This window comes from Abramis brama (genome assembly GCF_963993115.1).
Source record: "Abramis brama genome assembly, chromosome: 20".
In the NCBI taxonomy this organism is placed as follows: domain Eukaryota; kingdom Metazoa; phylum Chordata; class Actinopteri; order Cypriniformes; family Leuciscidae; genus Abramis; species Abramis brama.
The window spans coordinates 28,036,910-28,061,031 of record NC_139982.1 but is presented as its reverse complement, the minus strand read 5'-3'; the positions used below and the strand labels follow the sequence as shown (position 1 = coordinate 28,061,031).

Sequence of the window (24,122 nt, the reverse complement as noted above, 5' to 3'; positions counted from 1 at the left end):
TGTTTGCTGTAATTAAGGAAGATAATGTCCCATCAGGGGAATTCATTACAGATAACATCTTGTTCAGTGTTATTGATGCTCAGAAAGACAAAAATAAATTCTACTGTTTGTCCTGACAGTTCTTAAAAATGACAAGCCATTTCCATAATACTATGTTGCATTATGATATTTGTTGTCAGAGGCAGTCGTTTAGTCGTCCATTCTTCATCGGTGACTGTGACAGACGAAAACAGACCAACGTCTAGTTGTTTTGAGGTGGATAGTGAGACACCACCTGAATCCACTCAATAGTTTGTGCTGCGGTTGACAATTCCATTGATTTTCATGTTTATTGAGTGACTGAGGTGACAGAATGAGTTAAAACAAATGCAGTTAGAATTGTTATTTACTTACACTCATGTTGTTACAAACCTATGTTATTAAAAAAAGAATAATAATTTAATTAAACATGAAAGGAATCTCTTCATGGCTGTCTTATTGGAGCAACAAAAAATAATATTATAAAGCACCATAAAAGCAGTCTTGCTCGCTATATTTCAAGTCTTCTGATGTGATATGATAGCTTTGTGTGATGACAGACCATAATTAGGGGCCAAGCACCGAAGGTGCGGAGGATATGAAAAATGGCTATTTTTGCTTAGAACTTCTGAACAGTTTGTCCAAAAATCATAAAATTGGTCTTGTTAGATTCAGGGCGACATGCCGAGTCGACTGATATCCAATTTTACCATATCGGCCATTTTGATTGTCGGCCATTTTGAATTTTGTGCTAAAATGCTGTATTTTAAGAACGCATGAACGGATTGTTACGAAACTTGGTCTGGGTCATCAGCACAATGTCCTGAAGGAGCGTGAGAAGTTTCGAAACAGCGCCACCTAGTGGTGGATTTTTTTTCTTCAAATGCTTATAACTTTGGGTGTGGTCGACTTATTTTCACGAGACTCATCTCATTAGACTCCTGAAACCTTGCCGAGTCCTACGATACCAAACATGCTAGGTTTCGCCTTACGGTTTGTGTAGCGTTGTGATTTAGCGCTTAAAAAACATTTAGCTATATCTTCGAAACCGCTTGTCCGATCGAGACGAAACCACCGTCAGAAGTTTGGAAACATAGGTCGATAGCTAAAAGCCAATGCCCAAATGTGAAAATATTGATAGTAAGGGGTAGTAAAATTCAATCAAAGTCATGTGTCAGTCATTTTTTTACGTGTTTTTTCATATAAATGTCTATAACTCTGAAGCGAATTGAGATATTTTCACCAAAATTGACACACATATGTATGGGCTCACTCTGAGGACACATAAAAAAAATGGTGGGACTGAGCCTCTTGGTGGCGCTATAATAGAACAAAACATGAAATTCCCATTGACTACAATACAGTTTTGTGAAATAAAATGCTATACTAAACAAATGCATTGGTGTAATATTACGAAACTCAGAATGTGCCAGCAACACCATCCCCTGAAGGTACTCAAAATATTTCGAAACAGCGCCACCTAGTGGTCAAAAGTTATAACAAAATTTCTCTTTAAATGTCTTTAATTGCTCATTGTTGCAGTTGGTCTGACACTTTCAGACATGTTGGCATGTCTTGTCGTCTTATTCTGCTTGGCCCTGGTAATGGCTGCTTGCAGCTATATTTAATTATTGTTTCTATGATTTTTCAGGCATTTTGCCTAAAATACTCTTTAAATGTCTTTAATTGCTTATTGTTGCAGTTGGTCTGACACTTTCAGACATGTCGGCATGTCTTGTCGTCTTATTCTGCTTGGCCCCGGTAATGGCTGCTTGCAGCTATATTTTAAGTTGTTATTCACTGATAATCTTCCCCTTCAATGAGCGATCAACCCATGAGTGGATCATTGAGTGAGTTGAACTCAAGACTTGTTCAGTTTGATTCATGAACGAATCATTAATGTGTTTTTTGTGAACAGGATCAAATGATTCATTTAAAAGATTCATTTATGAATCAGACTTCGCTACTTTTCTTTAATTAACATGCCGAGGAGAGCCATGATTTCAAGATTTTCCATGACTTAAATCTTCGTATTACTTCTGAAGTCTTGAGATGTTGTGTACAATTTGTATAGAATACTTTTATGTAGATTATTTAGCATTGACAGCTCCAGTTCACTTTAATTATATTAAAAAGAGTGACTAGGATATCTTCAAATTTTGTGTTCCATCATACAGGTTTGAAACAACATGAGGGTGAGTAAATGATTTTGGTGATGCTTTTTTACACATGTATTTGTTTGTAATGAGCAGTTACACGGCAGAAGATCTAAATATTCTTCTGTGAAAGTGAAGTGAAAAGTGTGGTATAGTAACCAGGCCTTGACATTTGGTTTTCCAAAGTTACTAGCCACTCAGCATTTTCACTGGCCACAATTTTGACATCGATACCTTGGGGAAAACTGCCATATAGAGGTTTTTAATATTATCTCTTAATTTACCAGCAGGTTTATTAGGCTGCTGTCACTTTAAGACCTGACGCACTGATCCATTATACTGTTACACATGCATTTCCTTTCTCAACTGTTTACGTTCACTTAAAACATTACACGTGTACATGACTGTGTTTACACGAATACTCACCAAGACTGGCATTTTGACATTATTTTGTGTGTTTTTGACTGTTTAAGCGCAATAAGCAGCGAAAACGAACTCAATGTAGTGCTGAGAGACGGCTTTATTTGCGCACACTTTGGGTGTGAGCATAAAATCTGCGGGAATGTGTAAAATTATGCGTAATCCCACTCTGAAATTCAAGCCCTGTAACGCCAACAATATTCATCCGGAGCAAATGAAACGAGTGAGTGAGGAGAGGCGGGTTTGTGTCTCACTCGCTTTCGGAGAGATATATCACTGGTATCGTGTATCTGTTCTGTGGAAAATGAGTATTGGAAGCGTTTCAACCCATCCAAGTTGGTGCACACATATTAGGAGTAGCGAGTAGTGAACACACACACTGCAAACCGTGGACATTTTGCTGTGGTGCCCTGGAAGTAATTGGGTCAGTCATTTCCTGCCGGTATTGAGAATCGAACCCGCAACCTTCGGGTTACCAGTCTGACTCTCTGACCATTAGGCCATGACTGCCCCACGCTGGCGTGTGTCGCTGCTCTTGTGTGTGATTGTGGAGATGTTGGTTGCATTTCTCTCTGTCTTTCTGGATGTTAAGAGCAGAGCGGGGTGTTCAGCATCGCGGCTTGTGATGAATGGATGTTCTGATTTGACGCAGACTCTGCAATCGCTTTCCTGCTGCGGTTGTGTTGAAAGCCGCTGTGTTCTGAAGGACATTTAGGTGAAAAAAAAGAACATTTCCCAGCTGTTCTCTCAGCTCTTCAGCCCTTCGTTTGTCTGTGTGCTTGAAAAACACGGTGTGTGGCTGGTACATGTTCATACAGTGTATTTAAAAAGTGTTTTAGAGCTATTTTGTGGCTTACAACCATTCGGCACAAAACGAGAATCTCAGATCAAGCACAGCCCTGAATTACAGTTTTTAAAACACTTACCTGTATATACACTATTACAAACACAAACTCACAGATGCTTCAGATTTTTAGGCTTGTTATTCTATTAAATATATAATAGATATGCCAACTAATTCAAATTAACAAGTGTTATATTATATTATATTATATTATATTATATTATATTATATTATATTATATTATATTATATTATATTATATTATATTATATTATTACAGAAGCCCTAAAAGGCCATGGATATTATTATTTTTCTTTCTCGTGATCTCGACACAACAAAAGCTGTTTTCTCGTTATCACGACTTAATTTTTTCATGATAATTATATTCTATTATATTGCATTGTTACATTTTAAATCAAATTATCATTTTTATATTTATATAAAAATATTTTTATTAAAATTACATCTAAAAACGTATATATTTTATAACTAACTATTATTATTAAATATTAGGATTTTATATTGTATTATTTTTTGTTAAATTGAACGCTTTAGCCATTTCAATGCCACTTCCAAAAATATTTGCATGTTTAATAATTAAGTTGTACTACTTTAATGAGGTTTGTCTGTGGTTCTTAGCGAAACATCCTCCAGAAGCGTCCTGATCCACCGGTCTGAAGGTTGTTAAGAGCGTTAAGAATGATAAATGAAGTCTTTTGTGCGATTGAGGGCACTAGAATGGCTGAACTCGCACTCTTTGGTATGTCAGTCTCTCTGAATGGCAGCTCTTATCTCAGGGGGTGATGGCTGGACTGAGCCGTTATTTGCCCGCTGTCAGCGCTGCCGGCCCTTTACGGCTCACAATCCTCAGTCTTCACTTCCAGGGCATCGATAAGGGTATTCATACAGCGACGATTCACTTCTGAGCTTCTGTTCAAACACAGATTCAAATCATATCATGATCACATGAAATATGACTCAACTACCATTTCATTTTCAACTAGGAGAGCTGCATCAACTATAGACAATCATGAAGTGTATAGATTATACATATTTTTATAAACACTTTTATGTTTCATTTATCTAAACATGACATTATAATATGGTTTTATTTTAGGTTTGGTTTGTTGCTGTTTTTTCTTTCAGAAAGTCAGTATGAGCTTGGCTAATAGTAGCGTAATTTCCATGGTCTCATGGTGCAAACTGGACTTTGATGAAGGAGGTTCTTGGGGCTTCTGTTCTCCTCTCATTCTTCTCTCTCATTCTTGATTAGCTCAATGAGTCGTTTCATTCTAACTGCTCATTCATCTGAAGGAAAAAGGAAAAAGCCACTTTGCTGTACTCTCAGTGCGTTCTGCTGGCGAGTGGAGTTAAAGTCCTTCTTTAAGCGTTTTTATTGTTCATATTCATGCTAAAAACCTTCAGCAGCTCGTGCCATCTGCTGCTGAGCACAACGCAGTCCTCAGAATCGCTGCATTTGTTATAAAATATCTTCTGGCCTTATTAATCATTCAGAGATGGGATGAATTTCATTTCTGTGTGTGTGTTCACAGGCAATCTGAGGCTCTGGAAAGCCATTCCTGTGAGTGTGAATCTGAATGTGTATTAATCCATCACTGTCTAGGAACTCTAAAAGTTCTAAATGAATCTTGAGTTGAACGTTTGAAAATTCTACGGTTCTGATTATATCAGACTAACTCAGTTGTCTGAGAATTCTAGACTTCAAAATTAAAACAGTTATAAAAGGAATTAAAAGAGTAAAAAGATGATACATAGATCTTCTCATCTGGCAAAACACCAGTGTATCATATTTTTAACAGCTCCTAGTTTTACTCTGAGATTTTCCCATGGTGATTACACTGTGTCTGTGGTGTTCTTTCAGCGTGCCTAAGAAATCTATTGGACGTCTAAATCTATTTTCCCCTAAAATCAGACAGGAGTAGCTCTAGGACTGACTCACGGGGTAACCTCGGGTTCACTGCCCCATCAGTCCAAACCTCAAAGATTTGTTCGGACGCTCTAGGAATGGAATTGATCCAGTCCACACCCCACAGAACCTCGAGTTTAATTATACGTCAAACTACTCCACCACCTAGACCAGCAGAAGTAGCTGTTGACCTTGAATCTTATGCCCTGTTTACACGGTGTTTGGTGTTTTTAGCCCCCAACGGTGCCTTCCAGGCAGCGAGGGGATAGGTAGGTTTAAGGTTGAGGTTAGGGTTAGCTGCCTGGAAGGAGCCATTGGGGGCTAAAAACACCATCGAGCTGTTTACACCTGGTATTAAGATGCGTTTTGGTCGATTGGATCACAAGTGGATGACACTAAATACAGGTGTGAACAGGTTCCAAAACGTTTTGAGCTTGTCCACTTTTGACCACTTCCAGAAGTAGTAGAAAACGCATTCGACCGGATTGCTTTCGTAGTGTAAACGCTCATGTGGTCGAATGTGTTCGAACAGCCACAAAACACTGTCTACTCTCCACCTACGTAACTAATGCGTAAACATTATGGGAAGCGCGCTATAAGACAGGATTTAAACTTTGTCGGTTAAAGACCCGAGTTTGGTTTGAAGATGAAAAACAAACCAATCACAATGTTCTCTCTCCATTCCTGATTTATAACACACACTCACAGCGTTTGGCTGGACTTGCGGCTGTCAGAGTAGAAATGAAAGCTGATGCTCTCCATGTGTTTTTATGTCATCTTTGGTGCGTTTATTCAAATTGCGCAAGCTTATTTCGTCCATTAGATCGAAAAATCTGGAAAAAAACATACATTTACCCGCCCATAGACCCTTCCCTCGAAGAAATCAGGACAGAAGTGGTCGAAAGTGGGCAAAACTTACTTACTTACTGCCCATTATGCCTCTGGCATGTAGGGCAGCAACGAAGGTCCTCCACTCTGGTCGATTCTGGGCTATTTTCTGGACATCTCCCCATGTCAGGTTCATAGATTTCATTTCTTCCTCTACTGTGCGACGCCAGGTGATCTTTGGTCGTCCTCTCTTTCTTCTACCTTCGGGTGTCCAATGAAGGGCTACTCTTGGGATGCTGTCTTGCTCTCTTCTCAAAGTGGGCAAAAGAGACGGATTAAAACACCAGGTGTAAACGGGAATGTCTCTACCTCGTGATCCAATCAACCAAAACGCATCTTAATACCAGGTGTAAACAGAGCCTTGGTTTGATCCCCCTCAGCTCAAATGTTCTGCTTATCTGCAGTCAGCAGTGAAGGTTGTGTCGTCTACACAACCAGATTTATGACGACTCAATACACACTCCTAAACATACACATCAAGTATGACTGGACACTGAACTGGACTGGACAGATTTGTCATGCTGGTCCAGTTAAATAAAACTTGCTCCATCAACATGCTGTGAACCATAACCAGTCCTACACACTGTGCACAGATCTGCTGTTTGTTTCCCGTTTTTCCCCATGGCTTGAAGTAAAAGATTTCTCACACCCTGATTGCACACTTTAAATCTTGTTATCCAGACGTCTGCTGAAGGGGGGTTTTATTCACTTTGGAAGTGTAGAGAAGATTCAGAATCTGAGGTCATCAGATTACAAGCACTTTGTAAAGTTTTTTGGGTATTCAGGCGCTTCAATCTCTTATGCCGTCGTTTTCTTTAATGAATAAGTCATCAAGGCCAGTTGCCATTGAAAAACAGAAGTACTTTTGATGTTCTATGCCACAAGTTCTGTGTACAATACTTCTTGTCTGTCATTAGGTGTCGTGATATTCTACCTGAATACAGCTAGTTTTAGACTTGAGGTCTCATGAACCGAGACAGTTGGTGGCTGGATTGCTGATGCACGTCTACGGATTTGATAAAACGTCTCAAGTTTAAGCGGAAGCCAAGCTGAGTATTTGATTAGTTGCTGTTGGTTGAATAATGCCGTTTAAATGCTAGAGAAAGCTTTGATAGAGCATTTGATGGATAGAAAGCCATAAGATTTGCCTTAAATGGTGTGGAAAGAGCTGGGTGAGTTTGAACTCAGTGAATTCTGTTGGATTTACGAAAGCACAATTGATTGTACCTGCCTGTCTGAAATTCTCAGTATTCTCAGTAAATGCCTACAAGTGTGAAAGAGCAAAAGTTTAAAGCGCAACTTTCGCAAACCTTTGTATGTGTATTTTCTTTTACGTTTTATGTACCTTTATATGTATATAGAAAGTCAGTGTCTCTCTTATAGGATATATACATTATATATATATATATATATATTATATATATATATATATATATATATATTTATTTTAAGAGAGATTTTCTCTCTCGTTTCTCTATCTATCTATATCTATCTATATACACACATCCACTCAAATACTATTTCTGTCTCCTACATTTGTAGCAGTTTTCATTTAGAAAAATGTGCTTTATTACAGTTGCACATAGATACAATTGAGCTCTTGAACGCCTATAAGTGATATAAACATCAACACTGAGTCCAATGTGACACATCACATTCTTTACACATTAAAACATCCAGAACAAACTAAATTCAATCATCACTCATGATTGCTGGTTGGATTGCAAGTAATGGTTATTTCTCTGCCTGCTGTTGAGAACGTGTTTTGGGTGGCCTAGTGCGAGGTTTCGATTCATGTCTCCATCACATTAGAAGTCATTACCGCTGCTTTACCGCTACAGCGACAGGAAACACACTGTCTATTGTGTTCAGCTCTAGAGCAGAACTCCATGTTCCATTTATATTAGTTAATATGGTCAAAATCAGACTCTTGGTACATGGAAATTACCAGAAATCACTTCCGTACAGGAATAAACCTGAAGTATGATTACTGTAAGAATGGAAAAAATTTGTTTTGTTGATGTCAGAGTCTTTTTTTGTGTATCACCATCAAAAAAAAACAAAAAGATTTTTATGTGACACTGCTGAAGAAACTGCTTGAAAACTGTAGTTTGCTAAGCTGATCATAATTTGTAGTTAAATTCAAACAGGTAAATTTACGGTAATTAAAATGTAATAAATAGAATGAACCATAGCATTTACTGTATATTTTGCCATTTAAAAAAGGCAAAATATCACACACTGATTTGTGTGAGAAGATTCAGTGAATCATTTCGGTTTGAACTTGAACAAATTGATTCACTAAAATAAATTAGACATTGAAATGTTACATATTGCACCTGAACGAATCGATTTTCGTAAATGCATCAGCCATTCAATTCAGTTGAACGAACTGATTCACTTAAACTAATCTCGCATTCAGAATCTATAGATTGAACCATTGATTTACTGATTTGGCATCATATACTTTTTAAGGGTTAAAACCGAACTGCACCCGATTTAAAATAACGTTTTCAAACCAACCAAATTCTGAAGATGAAATGGCTTCCTCACATATAGCTCTAATGTGAAAGCACCCTTCTTTAGCAAACTAATGTTTGATAACAGACTTCCTGAATCATCTGTCTTCTCTTTAATAGATTCATCAGCAGCGTCATTGCAGTGGTGAGTTTGATCAAATCTTATAGAAATGTATTTCATGTAAAATACTCTGACAGAGAATCTTGACAGAATCTTTGGAAAGGTGTCACACACAATAAATGCCCTTTGAGAATGTAAAATGTGGAACTTCAAACAGACGAGCGTGAGAGCAAAGAACACAGCAGGGCTCCTGTCAAGGAGAAAGATTTCAGAGTTTTTCAGTAACTGTAGAGGATGTCATTTTTCCCCTGAACATGGCCACGCTAAGGCAGGTGTTCAGAGGGAGTGGAAGTCAGCTGTGAATAGAAATGTTTCTGCCTGGAGGAGGAGGGCAAGAGGCCAGCGAGTTCTGCCTTCAGACACGCTGCTGTTGTTACTCACACTTCCTTGACTCTTAGCTCCGCCCACCAGCCCCTGCTTCAGCGCTGCCCCGCCCTAATCATCTCATCCCTGTCTGGCTGTTTTCAGCACCTTGCTTCTGCTTGTTTTGGACATTCAAAATGCTTGCAATAAATAAAATAATGTAATGTAATAAAATAAATAGTAAAGTTTGTAGACAATCTTTCATGTTGGCTTGAGAAAGCCTAGTCAGAAATATTAAAATAGTTCGAAATAGGAATTTAAGATTGAAATAGTTTTAAAAGCTTGAAGTTTGAAGGTTTTCATTATTTTGATGGATGGATGGATGGATGGATGGATGGATGGATGGTACTTAAACGGTTAGATGCAAAGGAAACATTTCAAATGATTACGTTTTTTTTTTCTATCCGCGGACGTCTAACCTCGACGGACTGAACAAGAGAAATTAACATAAAATGTCCACGTTAAAGAAGGCAGAGCCTCTGCGCACACCTACCTATTATGTAATCGCCATGGACCAATGGTGATACAAAAGTGTTTTCCAGCCGTAGCTAACTTTTCCGGAACGTTCGCTTTGATAAGCTGTTTCGAACTCCCAAAACGAGCTCCAAACAAACTTCGTTTTGGCCTGATTTTGTTCGAAATGAGGTCACAGCAGTTCGTTCTTCGATTTCGCTTGAAGTATATCAGGGCCTTTAGCCACATTGACATCTCAGGTGATAGCCGAGCACACACCATTGAGATGAATGAGAACTCTTAATAGTAAGCTTCCACCCACATCGCCTGACAATCCAATCAACAATCCCCTGATTGTCTGTAAGCCCCGCCTCCAGTCCCGCCCCATTCTACTCATGTGTGCCAGAATCTGAGGTTCGCCTTGCCACACATCTCACTGGCAAGATTAGACTCCATTGTATGGAGAGTGAACAGGCAATAGGCCTGTCAGCTTTCTGGCGCCCAGGGAATAATTATGCTGGTACTGATAGATGGCCGTTACTGCGGAAGAAGAATGGAGTAATTCTCATATGTGCCCTACCACAAAATGCCGGCGGCCATTAACTGGAATGATGGGGAATTAAATTCTCCCCAGTATTTTAACAGGATCTCATTTGCAGTGGAAAGCCGAATTATTGCGGCGTACCTCTCAATTGTGTCATTTGATTCCAGCGGCCTTTGAATGGCGCTCGGTGTGGGGTGGGGTAATCACTCTCCCCTGTGCGTGACACACAGGACAGCTGGGAGATCAGAAATGCTCGTAATGCTGTTAAGTAATTAAAAGAGATCCAGTCAAATAGATCAATGAGGATGTGTTGTGTTTACAGTGGGTGGGTGTCTGTTTGTGTGCTTTTAAAGGGACCATGCAATTAATATTCTTGTTATCATTTACTCACCCGAGTTTCAAACCCTGCAGGACTTTTCATAAGCATCATAAAATTAATCCAAACGTCTCGTGCATTATATTTCAAGTCTTCAGAAGTCACTTTACCATAAGTTTCCATTAGTTAACATTGGTTCATGCATTAACTAAGATTAACTAACAATGAGAAATACAATTGTTACAGTATTTATTCATCTTTGTTAACTTCAGTAAATGAAAATACAACTGTTCAACATTAGTTCATGTTAGCTTTAATAATATTAACAGATACAATAGAGACAACAATGCATTAGTAAATTAATAACTGCTTTTTACATTGTTAGTTCATGTTAACTAATATACACTGCCCAGCCAAAAAAATAAAAATAAAGTCGCTGTCTGGATGTAAATAGGCAAACGCTTAAGAGTCTATGATTGGATCATTATTGCTGTGATTATTATGAAATAACATCACAACATTTATTTCCATCAAGAGGTGCATACATTTTTGGTCAAGATCTTGTATTGACAATGCAAGAGTCCAGCGCTCTGTAAAGTCTCCTCCAGCACATCCCAAAGACTCTCAATGAATTTAAGATCTGGACTCAGAGGAGATGATTCATGTGTGAAAATGATTCTTCATGATCCTCACAACCATTCTTTCACAATCTGAGCCTGATGAATCTTGACATTGTCATCCTGGAATATGATCATGTTGTGTCTCCCTACATGGCTGTTTATGAAATGAAAAGCTACACACTCCATCAATCAGGGTTAGAAGAACTGTTGCCAAACATATAAACATAATAATCACTGCAACAATGATCCAATCATAGACTCTTAAGCATTTGCCTCTTTAAATCCAAACGGCCACTTTTTTTTGGCCGGGCAGTGTAGTTAACTAATGTTAACAAATGCAACCTTATTGTAAAGTGTTGCCACTTTAAGTTGTTATTCATAGAAAATCTTGACATCTGCTCTAGCTAAAGCTATCTTGACTTCTTGGTTGTCGTCACAAAAAGTTATTGGGCTACACGTGCATTCTGACTAAGAAGAATTTAAGAGCTTTAATTTCCAACTCCTAAAACATCTGATATCCTGATGCGTTTAATCGTCTCTGTGCCGACTGATCAGAGAGCATCTTCTGTCTGTAAGAATGTTTATGACTTATCTCAGCATTAGATTAAACTCCTTTCCCGTGAGGATTCGTGTCAAGTTGAGCAATAACTCAAAAGCTCATTAATTAGACTTCCATTTGATTGCTTTTCCAATATCCAGAGATCATGGTTTGGCTCTTAGCATGCCACTCGACTTTTCGGCACAGCAAACAAGTAAATTTATGAGTCAGTAATTGCTTCTTTGATCTTATTGCAGGTCACAGGTTCATTTCCACATCGGGATATAGAGAGCAGGATATTTTCGGGCCGGATCCTTCTGTTGTGGCTTTAAGAACAATTGTTTCTTTAAAAAGAAATTATTTTGTCAGACTCCAATGGTTGATTGCAAAGCAAAAGCCTTTGTTCTCTTTGGACTCCAATCAGAGCTGTAATTTTCACGCTCCTTTTAAAGAGTCAACTTTAGTCTTCACTTGAAAGAGAAAAAATATATATCTTTTTAATATTTCAGGTTTTCTACTATGCAATGAGATATATTTCAAAATATTTATAAAAAAAGGGCAAAAAATCGCTAATATAGATTTAAAAAAAAAAAAAAAAAATATATATATATATATATATATATATATACAGTATATATATACAGTATATATTAGTGATTTTTTGCCCTTTTTTATTAGTTTCCTTTTAGTTTCCTTTTATTTTTGGCCATTTTAAAATAGTTTTCCAATCTAAATATACAGTGAGGAAAATAAGTATTTGAACACCCTGCTATTTTGCAAGTTCTCCCACTTGGAAATCATGGAGGGGTCTGAAATTGTCATCGTAGGTGCATGTCCACTGTGAGAGACATAATCTAAAAAAAAAAAATCCAGAAATCACAATATATGATTTTTTAACTATTTATTTGTATGATACAGCTGCAAATAAGTATTTGAACACCTGTCTATCAGCTAGAATTCTGACCCTCAAAGACCTGTTAGTCTGCCTTTAAAATGTCCACCTCCACTCCATTTATTATCCTAAATTAGATGCACCTGTTTGAGGTCGTTAGCTGCATAAAGACACCTGTCCACCCCATACAATCAGTAAGAATCCAACTACTAACATGGCCAAGACCAAAGAGCTGTCCAAAGACACTAGAGACAAAATTGTACACCTCCACAAGGCTGGAAAGGGCTACGGGGAAATTGCCAAGCAGCTTGGTGAAAAAAGGTCCACTGTTGGAGCAATCATTAGAAAATGGAAGAAGCTAAACATGACTGTCAATCTCCCTCGGACTGGGGCTCCATGCAAGATCTCACCTCGTGGGGTCTCAATGATCCTAAGAAAGGTGAGAAATCAGCCCAGAACTACACGGGAGGAGCTGGTCAATGACCTGAAAAGAGCTGGGACCACCGTTTCCAAGGTTACTGTTGGTAATACACTAAGACGTCATGGTTTGAATTCATGCATGGCACGGAAGGTTCCCCTGCTTAAACCAGCACATGTCAAGGCCCGTCTTAAGTTTGCCAATGACCATTTGGATGATCCAGAGGAGTCATGGGAGAAAGTCATGTGGTCAGATGAGACCAAAATAGAACTTTTTGGTCATAATTCCACTAAACGTGTTTGGAGGAAGAAGAATGATGAGTACCATCCCAAGAACACCATCCCTACTGTGAAGCATGGGGGTGGTAGCATCATGCTTTGGGGGTGTTTTTCTGCACATGGGACAGGGCGACTGCACTGTATTAAGGAGAGGATGACCGGGGCCATGTATTGCGAGATTTTGGGGAACAACCTCCTTCCCTCAGTTAGAGCATTGAAGATGGGTCGAGGCTGGGTCTTCCAACATGACAATGACCCGAAGCACACAGCCAGGATAACCAAGGAGTGGCTCTGTAAGAAGCATATCAAGGTTCTGGCGTGGCCTAGCCAGTCTCCAGACCTAAACCCAATAGAGAATCTTTGGAGGGAGCTCAAACTCCGTGTTTCTCAGCGACAGCCCAGAAACCTGACTGATCTAGAGAAGATCTGTGTGGAGGAGTGGGCCAAAATCCCTCCTGCAGTGTGTGCAAACCTGGTGAAAAACTACAGGAAACGTTTGACCTCTGTAATTGCAAACAAAGGCTACTGTACCAAATATTAACATTGATTTTCTCAGGTGTTCAAATACTTATTTGCAGCTGTATCATACAAATAAATAGTTAAAAAATCATACATTGTGATTTCTGGATTTTTTTTTTTAGATTATGTCTCTCACAGTGGACATGCACCTACGATGACAATTTCAGACCCCTCCATGATTTCTAAGTGGGAGAACTTGCAAAATAGCAGGGTGTTCAAATACTTATTTTCCTCACTGTATTTGGGTTATCTAAATAGCTAATCTTAATATAACTAGATTTGGAAAAAAATACTATTTCTTTGCTGTATGACTATCATCTTCAGAAAAAGACCCTACTAATCTCAACTCATAATCTATCTTCTAGAGTTAAAGTCCTTCACACCGAGGACGATAACTATAAAGATGACGATAAAATATATAGTTCCAAAAAATGTTCAGAATATTAAAGAATAGCAGAGTTCACACCACAGCTATAACAATAAAACGGCACAGAGAAACGCTATTGTTGGAATCACTTTCAGAACGATTTTATACAGCTGATGAGCGATAAAATCATTGACAGCCAATCAGAATCAATCTTGTAACAAGCTCGAGTATTTAAAGTGACAGAGAAATACTTTTTTAGAATAAACAGAATGATATCGTCTGATGGTATGAACGCTAATATAGTTATCTTTATAGTTATTATTGTTGGTGTGAATGGGCCTTTATAAAAGAGAACTAACTCAAACTGTGCTAATATGCTATCAACATTCATTTTGTAGCTCAACAAGTTAATAGACGTAGCCCCGCACATATGTGCCACGATATAGTGGCCACGAATTAAGAATTCATTCCTTCAATTCATTCCCTTGTTTTAGAAAATTGTGGCCACGAATTAAAGGCCCGTTCTTAAAAACGAAAATCTTTTTATGTGTTTTGGCCGTTCATTTACACAATTTGCAAGATTTTGAAAACAATACCGTTATCGTCTCTGTGTAAACTACAAAATGCGAATTTGTGAAAACGGTGACGTCATTCATTACGTGTTCAGTTTAAAGGTGCGTTGTGTTTCTTTGCAAAGTGACATCGCCAACTACTGGCCTGGCAGCAGAATACAGCGTTTTTAGTTGTTTTCGTGGATCCATGATTGTTTTGACAACATTTTTGTTTGTATGCGAAAAACGCAAAGGAAAAGCGTCTGGAAAAGTTTTTTGTCCATATGTCATGTGGTTCGGTTCATACGTTTATCCATCGATTTTGCATTTTTCTGTCCTTCCATGTTGCCCTTCTGAACGTGGTGCCAGTGGGTATGTGCCCAAATGTCCATATGGTTAATCCGGTCCTGCTTTTGTTCTCTCAAACCCAGTCAGGCTATTTTTATAGATGATTTTGGCTGTGACTGCAGTCTTGCTAACACAGTTTTCCGTTTTTAAGCAGCATGTATTTTTATTAACTTTAGTGTTAGACAGTGTTTTGTCCAACAGCTATTTGTTTACTAAAAGAAAGCTGTACTTCTCAGTGTTATGAGATTTACTTTCAGCAGCTGAGGGTGAGATATTGATGCCTTGTTGAACTTAATATGAATTTCCAGGTCCAGGCTTGTGCTGGTTGCTTGTGAAGCTAAATAGGCGTTTTGTTTTCACACACACACACACACAAAAAACATTAAATTGTCATTTGGGAGAGCCTAAGTATAGATTGCAAATACATTAGTGGAATATTCGTCTTTTGAAGTTAAATCACAGTGGAGAACATAATGATATCTTAAAAATTTGTAATAAACAAGCCTTCGTGTTCAATAAATTCTGCACATTTAGGGCTATTAAAAATACCCCCAGTGCAATGCAGGAATACAGGAAGTGTCCTTGATGATGTGTGCTGGTGGGATTCAGGTAGAGATGAAGCCGCAGTGGGAAATTGGCTCTGAAAACGAAGGGTGGTCTCGCAGTGTGTGTGAGAATCCTGTATTACGCCCTGCGGTCGCACCTCGTGCCCAATCAGAGATGGGAAAACTCTAATTGTGTGGCCAAGAGGAGACAAAGAGACCCTCCCGGCGGAGGCAATCAGTAACGCTGAACGCTCACAGCAGAGCCAATCAAACCGAAGGGTTATGAGTTATAATACTGCAGGTCTCATTTAAAATATACTGAGTGCTGTTAAACCTTGAGGAACGGTCACAACTGCCGCAGCCATGTAATGTAGTTCAATTTAAAATATACGTGCTGGATGTGTTAATAAAGGAATATTTCTTTAGGGACTTTATTAGGGCTGCTGTTTTGGGTTATTATGTGGTTGTGAAGTTGCTCAGAGGGGTTTTAACATGTTGCTGTGCGGTAGTTGCTAAGGCTGTGACATACTGAAATATACGTAATAAAAGCCGACCAATCAGGTTGTGAACACATCCCTATGTCTTTAAGTTCAGTATCTTTAGGTTCGTGTTAAAATGCCAATGTGAGCGCTAAGCTGACCAGGACTAAATGTTTTATTTTAATTTTTTTTTTTTTTTTTGGGTCCGGACCAAACAAACCAAGCAAACTGAAGTACAAGTGTGAACACACCCTTAGCCCCCATTCATTTCTTTCTTTTTTCTTTTTTTTTTTTCTTCAAAAGTAGGAGACAACAGAGTTTGAGATAAATGTGAGACATGTTATATGTAAAGAAAACAAAGTAAAATGTAGGTAAATATCACTTGTGAACAGAATGTTTATTGTGTATCATTTCCAATCAAGATGAAATTTTGTCCAAAACATTATTTAATTTTGTGCATTTAAAATGCTATAGCTGTGAAATAGCCTTAGGAAGGAAAAGTAGTCAAACATTTTGTTACAAAAATGGGTTTCACTTTATTTTGATAGTCCCTTTAACCCATTCTGTTGACTATACGTAACATTGCATAGGCTACATGTGCTAACTCTCATTGGAGTGTTAGTAGAGTATTAGTAGACTGGTAGGGTTAGAATAAGTTGACATGTAGTTGCAAAGTTACTTGTAGTCAATAGAATGTTCAAAAGGGACCATCAAAATAAAGTGTTACCCAAAAATGTTTAAAATGCTTTTCCACCATGCACTGAATGCTGTTAAACATGTTTAATATGCTGTTAATGTGTAATTTGAGATTTGGTGGAAATAACACCATTGTGAAATTACATTTTTAACATTTTTGGAACAAAACAAAAAAGACAATTCATCACAGGAGAATACTAATAGGACATTCTTAGTAAACAAATTAAGCTAATGAGAGTGTAAAAAGTGTTTTAAGACTGCAAGTCCACAGTTACAAGAAGTTTCCATAGTTGAAGAAACGCCAAAGTCCAATAACTTTGGAAAGTAATAATAACATACCTTTAATTTGAGATATCAGTCATGTCTGTAGGGTGCAGGTTGAGATATGTTTCAAATTTCAATACCTAGTTCAAATCCCAAACCCTTAATTTGAGCAATAGTACCAATAGTGATGGCTGGCTTAGCAAATGCGGCTAATAAATGAAATATATATTCAAAGACACCGAGGCAAATTTGGTACAATCCAATAAAATGCACCCAAGTGCTATTGTACCATTAGTTCTGAAATATTCTCTTCTGCTTTGTTTTTCTCATTGTAGTTTCATCTGTGGTGGGATTTTCCACTGAGGAGACATTAAGACAGGGTAATGTGGACCCGGGAGAGAACGTGTCTCCATCTTCTGTGCGATTCCCTGTGAACCAGCCTCCATCCTAAAGAGCAGAGAAGCGTTTACAGCCCGTGAGTACAACTCAGCCTCTCCTGCAGAGCGAGTGATTTGTGTTTCTGTGATGTGTTATGTAAGTGCTGGCATGGTATTTTTCCTCCGTATACTGCCGTCTCCTGCAGCTACACTTTAAATCATATTAAAGCCAATGTGCCAGAAAAGAAATAGAGTTGATTTCGAAATAAAAGAGGTGCCGCGTTGACAGTCTGTGAGCGCGGTGAGTGATGTCAGCATATCTGACAGACAGCAGCTTCTGTAGGAGTTTACAGGGGTTGGTCTGAACGGTGAGGGCCAGCAGGAGACGTCCAAATGCGTCCCGCACCCACTAACCCAGCCAGAGCAGAACAAACACTCCCACTGACACGTATCGGCTTCAGACGACACGCCCACTGACCACCCACAGGTCTTCACGCATCACCTGCCCAGCTCTAATCTGATTGGCTGGCTTTATGTTATTCAGGGTCTGTCTATCTTTGTGTGACTTTGAAAGCTATTCAAAGTTTCATTGTATTTGAGTTTGAGGGGATTGTGGGATCTATCTATCTATCTATTTATCTAGTTGTGTGTGAGAAAGAATTACAGCATTGTACCTGAAAGACCTTGTATTGACAATTTATATTTTGTAATTAATTGTAAGTCTAGCCTACGAAGACTGAGTCTTGAGTCTTTTAGATCCAACATGCTGTAATGGCTATTTCGATGTAATTGCTTGTAAAATAGCTTGCTTTATGCTGGCCTGTTCTTGCACCTCTGCAGCTCAGAAACCATGAGGTAAAAAAGATCTGCCCAGAGTAGAAGGATAAATGAACCTTGTATTATTTTGGTTTGTCATTTTGAATAATAGCGTATGAATTCCAACCCATAAGCCAGGATTTGAAAGCCGTATCTGTGCGGAAACATTTACAGCCGTCCCTCTCTCTCTCTTTCTCCCTCTCTCTCTCTCTCTCTCTCTCTCTCTCTCTTTTTCCTCGACTTGCTTCTGTTCTCCATCATTTATCGTGACTGTGCGGAGAGGAAACCAGGCTGCAGTAAAACTGACGGACGGCATTTCGCATGACTGAAGACAAACGACACTCTAGATTCTGCATGTGTGAATCTCTTCCTCCAAAAATGGGAAAAGTTAGGAGCTCAATGTCCATTTTCTCTCGACTCTTTCTGTCAGATCACACACCATAAAAACATCCTGTTAGATTTACGGTAAAACACTGGCAACTGCATTCAAGGTAAATAAATACATAAATGAATACATACATAAATAAATACAACAATAATATGAAATGTATTGAAATAAAATAAAATAATATATTTAACTGCTACTTTGCCATAAGGACTAAACAGGACAATATTGTTTTGTATTAATAATTTAAATAATTGAATCTTTATTTAAATAATAATAAAATGGTATATTTTATGGTTTTTGGAATTACAAAGTATTAATTATTTAATGATTTATGATGGAAATGTATATCAAGGAAGACAATACATATACTTGTACAGTAAAATAATTAAATTAAATAATTCATGCTTTTTTACAGTATGAATCAGGGTTGTATTATTTAACTAAATCTAAAACTAAAGCCCAAACCATTAAAAACTACTCGTTATTTGAACTAAAATGAATGTTAACTAAAATAAAATAGTCTACTATTTCAGCTTTTTAATTTAATTTTTTTTTCTTATTTTCAATTAGTTTAACTTGATCTACTAAAATAACTGAAACTGAAATAAAAATTATCAAAACTATATAGACATTTTTTTTAAATGTCATAAACAACAAAATTATTCAAATGTATTTATCTATCTATCTGTCTGTCTGTCTGTCTGTCTGTCTGTCTGTCTGTCTGTCTATCTATCTGTCTGTTTGTCTGTCTGTCTATCTATCTATCTATCTATCTGTCTGTCTGTCTGTCTGTCTGTCTGTCTGTCTGTCTGTCTGTCTGTCTGTCTATCTATCTGTCTGTTTGTCTGTCTGTCTATCTATCTGTCTGTCTGTCTGTCTGTCTGTCTGTCTGTCTGTCTGTCTGTCTGTCTGTCTGTTGTGGAAGATTTTTAGTAATCAGAATATAAATGATTTAAGTATAGTCATTTATACTCTACTATTATAATATCTTACTTCTCGCTCTAATATTAGATATAGCCAACTGTGTGTGTTCACATATGATGAGTAGCCATAGAGAGAAACCTTGTGCTCAGTCATATAACAGTCTGCCATGCGATGATCTTATGCTCATATATGATGAACTGAAGACTCTTTGTGCTACCATCATATGAGAAAGCATGTGATGAACTGAGATTTCTTGTTTTGCTTGGTATATTTTAACATACACAATAGCAGTATGAAATCCATTGACTCCACGTTGACTGGATTATATGAAAAACGATATTTAAGGCTGTCGGCTTTGTAATATATATCTATCTGTCTATCCGTCTCCATCCATATCCAATGTTTTTTTGAAACGCCTAATAGTAAATGCATGCTTGAACACCTATATATTCCATTTTCCGCAGACATTGTGTATAAAAACAAGCTGTGATTGGTCGTGTTACATGTCAGGCATGTCAGTCAGGTGAGCGATTCTTGGAACAAATAAGCAGACCAGACTACATGCGAGACTATGCTAATGTTACTGTCAGTAATATGTGTATGGTCTAGTCAGGATCGACTGGTAATATTCATACACAGGCAGATGGTTTCTGTGCAATGGCTTTTCTGTGATTTATTAAAATATCTGCTTTCTCTGACAGCTGAACGTTGCTGCTAGCCTACAATCAGAGAAAAATGAGATCAGAACAGCACTGATTTCAACCCCTAACACATACAGGGTGGCAAACACAAGGTGCTGATGCATGCTGGGTTGTAATTGTTAGAAAACTCAAGCAAAAGACACCCGCTCGCCTCTGTTTATGCATGTGATTAGCGTGTGTGTGTGCGACTGAAGAAAGAAGAAAAGAGTAAAGGTTGAGAAACTGAGCCGGGCTTTGTGAATATTCATATGAACATTTGAATATTCATGTTCGTGAATCCATGCATGCCTAATGAGATAAAGAAGTGTTTATGCTGCCTCACAGTAAATTTGACTGTAATCTGAGTGTCCTGTGCTGTTGAATAGCTGCCACTGAGATATAAAACCATCAGAGGTGGAAAAATGGATTTCTGGAAGCGTGTGTGCTGGAGAAAGATTTGGTGTAATCTGCGTTTAAGAGAGGGGACTTGTCGTCAAGGTCAGTCTTTTTCCCTCTGAGAGGCGGCAGTGTGAAGACATTTCTCGGGAAGTGTGGAGGCTGCTGGGAAGGAGATTTGTAGCCGGTGGTGAGGGGAACGGAAAGAGTTTGGAGATTACGCCACACATGCATGAATCTGGAGGGCGGTAATGTGAGCTGGAACGGGAAACTGGTGAACAGACTTCTCAGAGAACGCACACCACAACAATGTGTGTGCAAAGTAAGCTCTTTTGGCGCTCAGAAGACTTGATGGAGTTCTCATTTGTGTTTCATTGTTCCTCATTCTTTGGACAAAAATGAGAGAGTTGTTGACATACAGCAAGAATACAGAGCTATAAAATGAACGTGGATAGCAACGTCTTGGCAAATCTGAGAGTTTGTTGAGATCTCTTCTTTTTCTGAGGAGCAGGAGACATATGCAAATGTTTGCTCTCCATTTATGTACTGATTTATAGTAGAAACAATTGAGATATTAATTCATAATGTGATTTTTCTTCCCTAATGCGCCATACTCTAATACACTTGCTGATTTAATGTGCCAAAATGTGCATTTATTTTTTTTTTTTGCTGATGAAATGCAAAATGCTCTTGTTGGTTTTCATCATGAAGCACTAAAATGCTAAAATTTGTTTTGAATTAAACACCGCTGTCAGCAATCCAACAATTATATGGTGACAAATAGTTCTTAATATGTAGGTTGTAGATTTCCAGCAGTGATTATAAATCTGGGGTGGATCCAAACCAGCCTGTGACCGCTTTAAATATTCTGGCTTTATAAATATCCTTCCTGAAAATAGACTCTACGTGAGATGTTGCTAATCATGCGGACATTACGGCAGAGTGTAAATGAAGCCAAAGCAAAGGCATGCCATGATTATATTGGCCTGAATCATGTAGGAACAGAATTCCGAGGTTCCTCCTTGGGCCACGAGGGAACACTGACTCGATCTTTCCTATGGAAAATTCTAGCGGTAATTCCAGAAGAGTCCAGCTGATTAGTGCCGCCGCAGGAGGGGCCTGTGGGTAAATCTGGGATTCGCACCCTCGGTGTGGTTAAAGTGAGGCCGTCGTTCCATTTGGGGAATGAAGCGATGGGTTTTTAATCATCTTTGAATTACATCAAACTCTGCAGGATTATCTCCCCTGCTGCCATCTGCCTCTTAATTAAATTGTCTTTAGACTGAGTTTGTCTATTGGGATGATATGGGAGGATCTACCTAAAGGAAATCAATCAAACAACCTCATGATCCCTCCGAAACACTTTTTTTTGAGAGCTTTGTTTTTCCTCCTGACCTGTAGCTGGTTCCCTTGCCCTGCGTAAAACACTGTTGGTAAAGATTTTCAGCTTATTTCCACACCAGTGTTTACCAGTGTAGTTTTCCCTATGGCAGTGGTCACAAACTATGAGATAATCACATAAGTGTTACTTATTTATCCTTAAATCCAGCCCACAAATCAATTTTCATTTGGTGAGATTTGCTTTGGCATTTAATGTGATCCCTCTCTTAAGGGTTGCTATGAAGTAGCCAAATATGTATTTTAAAGGCCTACAATTTAAACGTAAAAGCACAGTGGGCAGAGTTTTCTCAAATGTCTTAATGCCAAGGACCTGAAAATTGTATGCTCCCTTGGGACAGACCTTCTTCATCTATATATTTTAAAGGTGATCTAAGTAACTTTTTTACCTTAACTGAACAGCTTCGGAGTCATTGGAATTGTTATATTACTTATTTCGGGTTGAATGGTGGTCGTTTCGCACCCCCCTGGTGCCCGTGAGCGGAAAATCCGCACTTGCAACTTTGAGCCGGCGGGCCGCCGGCCGCTGCGTCAGGAAGTCTCGCGTGATATCAGGTCTCGCGATGTAAACAATTGCTTTACGGCCAAAAGAAATCTGCTAAAATGCTGTCATTATTGCGCTCCCTCACGCTGTTCGAACCCGAATGAAGAAGACGTTTTAAAGAATGTCCCATCTGCTTTGATGTCGTTTATCTACTAGCCTCTGGTGTCTGAGAATCGCCAACGAGTTTTTACAACAGTGTTGTCAAATATCTATTCCGAAGCTGTGGGGGGAGCTCTAGAGAGAAACCTGCGAGCAAAAAGCGAGAATACAGCGAAGAAATCCCGAAACTACTGAGCCCTGCTTTAAAGTTGTGATAGTGTTTTCTTCCCTATTGTGACTTATATACGAGTGAGGCGGCTTCTCGAAACAAGAACAAATGTAGAGCGGGATTTATTTTTTTTTTCATGGGGAATTGATTGGATGGTTGTGGTTTGCTATTGGTCGATCTTATGTGAGTGACAGGTTGCCCCGCCCTCGCTCCAGTAAACATGTAATGAGAGAAGAGAAGAGATGTTGCTGCTGGAGGGAGGGGAAGTTATTTGAATTAAAGAATATGAGGGCACATGAATTTAAAAAAAAAGATGTACATGGAATATTACATACAATTTTTGCTAATTTTGATTTCATGGTGACTAAAAAAAATAGTGTGATTTACTATAAAAACAAACAAAATTATAAAATAATTAAAATTATATTATTGGCTTTTGCATTGTCTTTATGCTAAAGAAAACTATTGAAATGTGAAAAATCGTCATTTTTTTAATGTCATAAAATTATATGCTGAATTAAACGTAAAATCGAATGCTTTCAGCACCATAAAACAGTCACTGATTTCTTTAGAATATTGTAATATTATGTATTATCAAATGGTAGCTGTGAATATTAAGTATTTAGCTATCTGTTGGTGAATGTGAATGTGAAAAAAGTAATTACAACAAACCTATTTCATGACGACAATAAACAAGCACTCATTTAATATTCCCTATATAGCGAACATCAGGGGAAGCGATTTTGGACACATTACATCTGTGTGGTGTGACAACCATTAATCAGTGCTTCGGTTATTAATCAGTGAAGCGTGTACATTGGCTGGGCACGTTGAGGCGGCGCTCCTTCAGATGATGAACGCCCCATCCTTATAAATTTAAATACCTGACCATTACATCAAAGCCGGCTTGTGATGTTCCTGGTCTCTTATTAGGACTGCTACCTGCCTGATCTTCAAGGAGCAAATTACAGTTCATTGCAGGCATCATTAGTCCACTAAACATGCAGAGCAGTGCGTGAATGAGGGAGAGATGAGTCGTTCGACTCTGAAAAGGTCTTTCCATGCATCAATAACTGTGCCGATAAATGTATATAGACAAAATTCACGGTTGTAAAATGTATCTATTTGGTAATTTGAGAGCTCTGCTGTATAATGCTGATCCGTTCCTGAGAAACAGCTGATGTTTTCAGCTACAATCTGATTTGTGTATAAGGCATTATAGTAACTCTATCTCTCTGAGAGATGTGT

General features: G+C 38.3%; 1 protein-coding gene across 1 annotated transcript in view; it reads left to right on the top strand.

Annotated features, from left to right (window-relative positions):
* lingo1a (leucine rich repeat and Ig domain containing 1a) overlaps positions 1 to 24,122 on the top strand; it is an 83,326-nt gene that overhangs the window by 26,635 nt on the left and 32,569 nt on the right. Inside the window, exon 2 of the mRNA XM_084094618.1 lies at positions 17,419 to 17,558. The gene's annotated coding sequence lies outside the window, so the exon portion shown is untranslated. The remainder of the gene's footprint in view (positions 1 to 17,418; positions 17,559 to 24,122) is intronic.